This window comes from Pinus tabuliformis, chromosome 2_2 (assembly GCF_031772625.1).
Source record: "Pinus tabuliformis cultivar Carrire ecotype Pingquan chromosome 2_2, CPIR1, whole genome shotgun sequence".
Taxonomy (NCBI): domain Eukaryota; kingdom Viridiplantae; phylum Streptophyta; class Pinopsida; order Pinales; family Pinaceae; genus Pinus; species Pinus tabuliformis.
The window spans coordinates 992,402,435-992,411,043 of record NC_142300.1 but is presented as its reverse complement, the minus strand read 5'-3'; the positions used below and the strand labels follow the sequence as shown (position 1 = coordinate 992,411,043).

The 8,609-nt window shown below is 36.4% G+C and overlaps 1 pseudogene; it reads right to left on the bottom strand.

Annotated features, from left to right (window-relative positions):
* Window positions 1-3,675: 3,675 nt before the first annotated feature.
* LOC149196662 (uncharacterized) lies at window positions 3,676-4,451 on the bottom strand (annotated as a pseudogene).
* Between the last annotated feature and the right edge of the window lie 4,158 nt (window positions 4,452-8,609).

Below are 8,609 nucleotides of genomic sequence, written 5' to 3'. Positions count from 1 at the left end.
ACCAACATGGAAATCCAAAGTAGACGAAATCTACATCCTATCATATGGGTCATTAGTATAATATAATCTATGGAATCCATCTCCATGACTAGGGCCCCACACATAGAGAAATATAGAATAGTAGGGAAAAACTAAAAAAAATTCTTATATCCTTATTAAATACTTAATTGATAAGTTATCTTTATTTTGTAAGACATTTATTAAATTATTTAAATTTATATGTTTTTTTTCATTCTTTCTCAATTATTTTACCTCTAATAGTATGTTTTCAACAAGAATTTGTTACTATCTAAGTTTTGTACTAATTTGAATTACTATAAAGATTTTTACAAATTTTAAACTCATCAATTAAAAAAATTATAATTCACAATGTGACGCACATGATTTAAATACTTCACTATTTTAAATACCAATCAGGTTGAAGAGTTTGTAATTACCAAACAAGATCTTTACATTCCTACCACCACATAGAACCTTGCCATATAACAATGTATTAACATTTTTTTTTTTTTCTTTTTATTTCTAAAGTCAAACTAAAAAAAAATAAATTGAGTATTATAGAATGACTTGGCATATTTCAATTAATAAACCATAAATATTTTACTCTCCTTTAATAGTTAAACTATTTTCTCATTTATCTTATTTATTGAAAAGCCTTGTCTAATATATTCTTATAATGTAAATCTTATGTTATTATAACTCGATATAATGTAAATCTTATAACTAAACATATTAGGAGGATAAACAAATTTAACTAAGCATTGTCTTATGACTACATATAATGTAATAGGATCTTTAAAAAAAAGTTTAATCTCAAAAGATAATTTCAAAATAATATATTTGACAGATAAACAATAAATAAATTATTTAATATAGGAAATACTCATCTAGGTTTTGTCCATTTCGTAGTAAAAAGAAAATCCCTTGTATTTATAAGCCCAAAGGTCTTACAAATTTCAAGAAAAAGAGAACTTTTGGATTTGGGATTCATTTGTTTTATTCATTCATTAATCAAAGGTGGATTGCATTTTATTCATTTATTAGTGGTAGTTCTTGCCATCAAAGTAAATGAATAATTTTTTCATTGCATATTTAATGTGTCAAAAATATTACTTTGATCTTTAGATTTCAAAGTTAAGTTATTTTTGGTAGTAAATGAATAATTTTTTTATTGCGCATTTAATTTGTCAAAAATATTTCTTTGAAGTTCTGGAATCAAGGAGGCTAGGTTCTTAGGTCAATTTTAAAAGAAATAACTATAATATCTAGTATTTTAAAATATTCTCTCTTGACGAAAAGAATTAACACAGTATTTGGAGCAACAATTTCAAAAAAATGTTGCCAACTAAATAGATAAATTCCTATAACCAACATAAGAATATGACGTGAATGGAATCCTATAGTGTCCATCTCATCCTATAGTGTCCATCTCATCTTGAGAGTGATTTAATAATTTTTCAATGGATTGTGAATAATTTACACATTCCTATTGGGCTCTAGAATTCATCAATATCCTGATTGTATTTGGGACTAGCTCTTGTTTTTAGGATTATAGTAGTCTGCGAGTCTCATTGAAAACTTATTTGGAAACCAACATGAACTTATTTTTCTCAAAATTAAGGCTAATTTTATGGATTAAGTGTAATATACTCATAAACAAGGTAGTTTATCTCAAACAAAAACTTCAAACTCAGAAATTCAATAGCACTTGCTTGATTGATATTAATAAAATGATACAAATAATATGTAAATGCATCCAGAGTACATCTTTTCCTACCAAAAATGTTTGTTGGACCTGCACATCATGACATCATGAAAGCTTTATATTTGAAATTAAATCGAGTAGCCTTAATTTGGCACTCGGTTGGAATTAGTTGAATCGAACCTGAGAAAATTTTCTCTGTTTATCTACATCGGCTTCACCAAAGTTCTATTCTGTGATATGGTAATCCATTACACGATCCGACCTCCAAAACCTCTTTTAATAACCGTATCAACTTGTTTTGGTTATGCTCGAATTAATCCTGTACTTTCTGCCTTCAATGGTACTCTGTGTATCCTCGCCTGCAAAGTAACATCAAGTAAAAGATAACATAATCAAGTAAATTAGTAATTTATTCCAAATATAAACGTTGATTTTAAAAGCGTTGAACAAAATCAAGTAAATTAGTATTTTATTTCCAATATAAACATTGATTTTAAAAGTGTTGAACAGAATCAAGTAAATTAGTATTTTATTCCCAATATAAACTTTGATTTTAAAAGTATTGAGATCATAATATGTTATTGGAGGGGATTTTAGTGGCGTTGTGAAGGGAGCTTACATAGCTTGAATGCCTACATTTGATCTCAAATCATATCCACGTCCCCCCTACTCGAGAAAGAGCACCCGTAGCCGCAACCTTCAGATGGAGAAGAGATCTCGCCATGAGGAGCCTCTTGCTTATGTGGATTATGGAGTTAACTTGGATGTTGTTATAGTGGGGGATGGCGCCCATGCCACATCGGGAGAGGCTCAAAACAAAGTAGAGAGGCATCTATTATCTATTCAGCAAACTGTAGAAATTTAGCGCTTAATTTTTCAATTTGAAATCTCAACGGGGAAAGCATTTGAATTTTGAAATCCTTTGGTGCAAAGGTAACATTGAATGAATTTAAGTTCATGTATTATCCACCACCTGTATTAGCTTATGGGAGTCAGGTGTTATAGGTTTCGAAAATCAAGGGAGTTGTGAAGTGTCGGAATATTGACAGTATTAACAAAATTCGTAACAGAGACAGATGGGGCCCGTTGGCCACGTCAACTAGCTTGAACAATATGCAATCACGATAAGCTCCTCCATGTGAGAGTAGCATGAAGAGATAGATAAGAGAGGGGAAGTTTGAATATTTTTGAAGGAATAGAACTAGAAATACTAAAGCTAAAAATGCCTAGATGTGTAAGTTGTGTCAAATTACCTAATTGAAGTGGTATTTTTCCTAGAACCAGGTACTTTAGCTTCTGAAACAAGCCCAACTACACCACTGGAATATAGTTGTTGATAGAAACAGCTAAAATCACACAATCACAAAAACTCAAACATATATTATGCACAAATGGTGTATGTGAAAAGACACTCACACATGGATTACATTCAGATCGCTCTATTGAATAGAGCTTTTGAGATCCAAATTATTCCTAATTTAGAGAGAGTGGTTGAGAGAATTTCTCAACCATAACAAACCAATTTCTCAAATATGGAATGTAAGCATTAATTTCCAACATCCCCCCTTAATGATTACATTACATGAAAATAACAAAATAATCAAGCTTATCAGTAGATGCTCCATCAAGTTGCCTCATAACCCTCGGAAAGGTGTAGTTGGCAAGTTGGATTCTCGAGTTCCCTTCCTCAACTCCCGAATCAAGGACCTCCCGAAGTCAATTACTGGACGGCATCCCAATCTGTCGCATAACCTCATTAGGAAACCACCACGTCTACCACTAATGAGGGATCCTTCCCTAGATCCGCAACTGCCATACTATCTGGACAACCATCCATATTGAGCCTTACTACTACTTCTTGATTTCTTCAAAACATTTTATAATAATGGAAATTAAACTAATATAATCACAAATTTATTTTCCATCTGTTCTCTTTCCGGTGTTGTAACTGAAAAAGTAACTGGCATTGTCTACCCAAACTGATGTTCTCTGAATTTAAGGACAAACACCACTCTGTAGTTGGTATCCGGAGACAAAAGCCTGCAGTCGATTTGACCACGGACCTCCAACCACGAAACCACTGTTAATTCCGCAAGTACCTCGAATCTGGATTCGTGTACATGTTGGGCCAGAATGCCAACCACTGGAAGAGCAAAGGATGAGAGGATTGTTTCAAATGATCGGTCCAAGGCATAGATAGTTGTTCTTTCCTTTTCAGGTACAATTTCTGCAAATATGGGATTGTTGGTGGCAGCTCCGTTCCATGATATGAAGATTCCCATGATGAAAACATTAGGCCATGTGCCAACCCAGTAGAAGGATCACGAGGCATAACTAGCAGCAGAACTGCACTCAAAGGAATAGCCAGACCTGCACTTATTTGCGAAAGAATAATCCTTCCAGCATTTGGAAGGCGTCTGGCAATAACGTCCCTCATTCGCCCTCCAAACAATCCACCCAGGGAACACCCCACGGTAAACAGAGTCATCAGAAATGCATTCTCTTCATGAGAGAAGCCAATGAGCTCCAGCCACATGGGTACAAACGATAGAGCCGACCATGGAAATGATCCCATGACCCCTTGAGCTACAAATATCTGAAAGCTCTGAATTCCCATCACTTTCTTCGCTTCTGCAACCATTATCTTCAGATCCGACCATATTGGTGACACCCCTTTCATTCCATTTTCTCTAAAAAGATTCACAGATGCTATATCACTTGTACTGTTTAAAGAAGTTTTGGGCATCGAACCGTTTTAAAAATAGTAATAATAAGCAATTTGGATAAAGCCAGGCATAAGGAATTTGTTCCAGAGATCGTCCGAATAGGACACAGATTTGAAGAGATTGGAGACAACTGACAGTCTGCTAATGTCACGCGGCATAGTAAAGGAGAAAATGGCAGATATACAGCTCTCTGGCAGGTCCAGCATACCTGTGTCGCGTTTGCGTTCAGCACCGGGCATTAAAAAACAGAAATAAAAAACAATGTCGATTATGATGGACAAACAAAAAAAATGGATTTGGACTCACAATACACAGGCCTCTGATCTTGTGCTCTGATACCATGATAGAAACAACTAAAATCACACAATCACAAAAACTCAAACATATATTATGCACAAATGGTGTATGTGCAAAGACACTCACACACGGATTACATTCAGATCACTCTATTAAATAGAGTTTTTGAGATCCAACTTATTCCTAATTTAGAGAGAGTGGTTGAGAGAATTTCTCAACCATCACAAACCAATTTCTCAAATATGGAATGTAAGCATTAATTTCCAACAGTTTTTCATATCATTGTAGCTGAGGTCGAGTAGTCGTAATGCTTTAATTTGGCCAAACTCAGGTGGAATTGCTCAGGTTAAACCATTACAAGAAAAATTGAGACTGTGCAATAGTGATAGATTTCCAAGAGACGATGGAAGGCTACCCATCAACATGTTTGTCTCATTCACACAGGAAAATATTTCAGTATTTGAATATAATTTTGAATTAGAGAGGTCAATGGAAACAACTCTTCAGGTATATGGTCTACAACGAATACCATACCACGAGAAGGTATTATCAGAGTTTTCCACCATCTAGCTAGAGAGTAAGTCATTTGGCTAGTATGTGGTGGCGTTTTTAACCATAGTTACCAAGTTCGGTCGTATTGGCTAAAAAAAATTCAAAAAATTGTTAGTATAGTTCAGTTCACGTTTCAATTTGTTAATTTTAATACGATATGACACTTTTTGTTTTTGAAATCAGTTCAAGTTGAGAGTGAGTGTGGTTATCTAGTTCCATTTGAACTTTGAACCACCTATTGTGATTCTAAGCAATGAGGCTTAGTAGGGGCACGTCCCTTTTAAACTGTTTATGATTCTTGAGGCTTAGCGAGGGCGTGACGTTATGAAACAATGTATGCAACCATAGTAGTATAAACATCTATCGGATCAAAAAATTATGTTACAGAAAATGCAATTACAAAGAAAGTCACAATTTAATAAGAAGGTTAAATTTTATATTTAAAAAATAAAAAACTTTAAAATAGTATTTTCACATTTTCTTGGTTCTAATGGATTACAATCATTAGGTTCACTGCAAAATGATGATAATTTATTTCGAATTCAATTAAAATAGGTTCACTGTAAAATGATGATAATTTGTTTGGAATTCAATTAAAGTGGATTGTTTTTCTTATCCACCACATAGATTAAGTGTAGTTTGTTTGGAATTCAATTAATTTTTTTTTTGTTTTTTTTTTATTATCCACCACAGAGATTAATTTACACACTTATTGTTAAAAAATAGATCCCAAAAAGATAATAATGAAGATATAAATTTACACATTTATGTTAAATAAATTTTCATTCCAAAGAGATAGTGATTAAGATATAAATATCTTGATATGTGCAGATCACTTAAACATACTTATAGTAGCTAATATCTAATTTTTTAGATTACAGTTAGGTTTGAGTTTTTGTTATCCCTATTACTAGATTTTGCTTATATGTTTTCCCAATTCTTATTACTAATAAATTTGATGCATTTTATATTATCATTATAAATCTACACAAAAGATTAATATTGGAAATAAATAAATGAGGTATCTTCTTGTTCTATCGGAAAAAATCATTTCAACTTTTTAAAAATTTGGGAAAAAAATAAAAATATGTTACTCTTATAATATGTGTACTGTCAAATTTTTATTGTTTTGAAATTTATATGGTCAAATCTTTTCCATATCAAATCGAATTCAAATTTAAACTTGGTAATTGTGTTTTGAACGATAAGAGAGCACCAAGATCCCTTTTCTCATGGGTGTCCAAAATTCACATCAATTAAACACTCATACAATGTTATGCCTATGGCCACGACAGGTGGTACCACGGTAGTCTTCCACTGGAGGAAAAAAATAAAATGTTAATCAGTGATAAAATGGGGTAGCTAATTTTCCATAAAATATCAAGAAGTTGTAGCTATCAATTCATGAATATGGCGTTACCCCTATGCCCACGATGGGTGGTACCATGGTGGTTGTAAGGTCCTCGGAGCTGCGGTGTGGTTGGGCGTCGGGTGACCGTGCACGGGCGCACGACGGGAAGGTGCGATGAACCGGGCGTGCGGAGGAAATGCGACATTTCTGTGAGCTCCATGCAATGAAACAATGAACGATTACGACACTTGTGGAAAAAGTGGCGATGGTTTATACCATGGTTTGAAGGGCTGTGCGAGGGGTTGGCCGACCTATGGGAGAGCCCAAGGTCGACTTGAGTATGGCGTGCAAGAGAGGTGTGTGGGTAGTCGGCTGGGTAGCCCACCCACATAGTAAAACATGTATATATGCTTGAGCGTAGAGCGTTCAAAGGCATCATCGCAGATCACTCTATCTTCGCTCTTGGAGGAGAGCTTCTAGTGCGTAGTTTTAAGAGGAGGATGAGCGCATACCTCATGCGCTCCTCTTGGTGAGTCGCACTTGGTGAGAGCGCTCTTGGTGAGAGGTGGATGCGTTGGGCAAGGCGTGCCCGGGTGCATTGTGCAGAGGCGTTTGTGCGGCGACTTGGCGTGGGTGTCTCGGCGACTCGGGTGAGTGCCCGCCCACCGTGCAAGTGCACATGAAGGTGAAACGAAGGTTGGAACCAGAGGTCGTTGAGTTGGGCAGGCGGTACTACGTGTTGTGCACATGATTTGGGCATTTGTCAAGAGTTGGCAAGCGGGACTGCGTGTGGGCAGGGATACACGGTTTGGGCGTTTGCGACCAAATGAAGAGAAAACTGGCGAAGACGTGCGACGAGGTGAACGGCAGGTTGGAGAGTCGTGCAGCGACCGTGCGGAGGTGTCGATGAGCTGGGCAACCGAGTTTGCCGAAGTTGTGAAAATTTGGCTAAGTGTAAATTTGGGGTTTCCCAAGGACTTAGCCTGTACATTGTAAAAATGAAGATTATATAATATATTGATTTGGGCAGACTCACATTACGGGGAGTTGCCCCTCCCCTTTATACTGTTGCAATTGTTGTTGTATTTATAATTGCTATGGATAATGAATGAGTATGGGCTTCATTGGTATAAAGGATAAATGTATGTTTACTTGGTTGCGAAACACAAGCTAAGTAATGTTAAAGTGAAAGTAGGCGTAGTCCACGAACATAAGTATTACTGAAAAGAAAGTGTTCGGTGGTGCCGCACCTCGCTATAAGTGGTTGGAAGACTACCACAGGTGTAGGGGCGTGACAGTTGTTATTAGAGCTCGGTTGGAGCTAGTGTTGGAGCAGGGTTGCTCGTGATGAAGTGCAGGTGTGGGTACGCTTGGAAACTTGACAGTTGATGGCAGTGGAAGCAGGTACTTGCAGGTGAAGGAAGTCATTTCACATACAAGTGGAACAAGGGCCGGTTCATAATTGCAGGGAACTTGGTGAAGCTGGTGAAAGGTTTAGCAGGGGTGAAGCTTAGTGCTTGGACCAAGCTGAACGACAAGACATGGCAAGTTTGGGAGAAGGTGAAAGGAAGCTCTTGCTTACCTTATACGGGTTGAAGCGGTTGAAAGAAGAGAATCCTCGAATTCGAAAGGAACTTGAATTCTTGGAAAAGAATGTTGAAAATGAGCTTCTTCAACTTGAATGGATAATGGAGCAAGATGAAGTTGCAGATTGTGCAAACAAGGAAGAGGAATCCGTGATGTTTGAAGATGTTGCAGACATGACAACGATGGAGGATGAACTTGAGATTGATCAAGTTGGACCAGGATCGTGAAGTTTGCAGACATGGATAAATGAGGAAAAGCCTCATGATGATGATGAAGGACAAGGATTTTTGATTGTTGCAGGACTTGTTAGGGTTGTTTGTGACCTTATGGTAGAAGGTACAAAGGCCCTTGACAAGGGAGGAACATGATGATCATTGTGGAGGATTGGGTC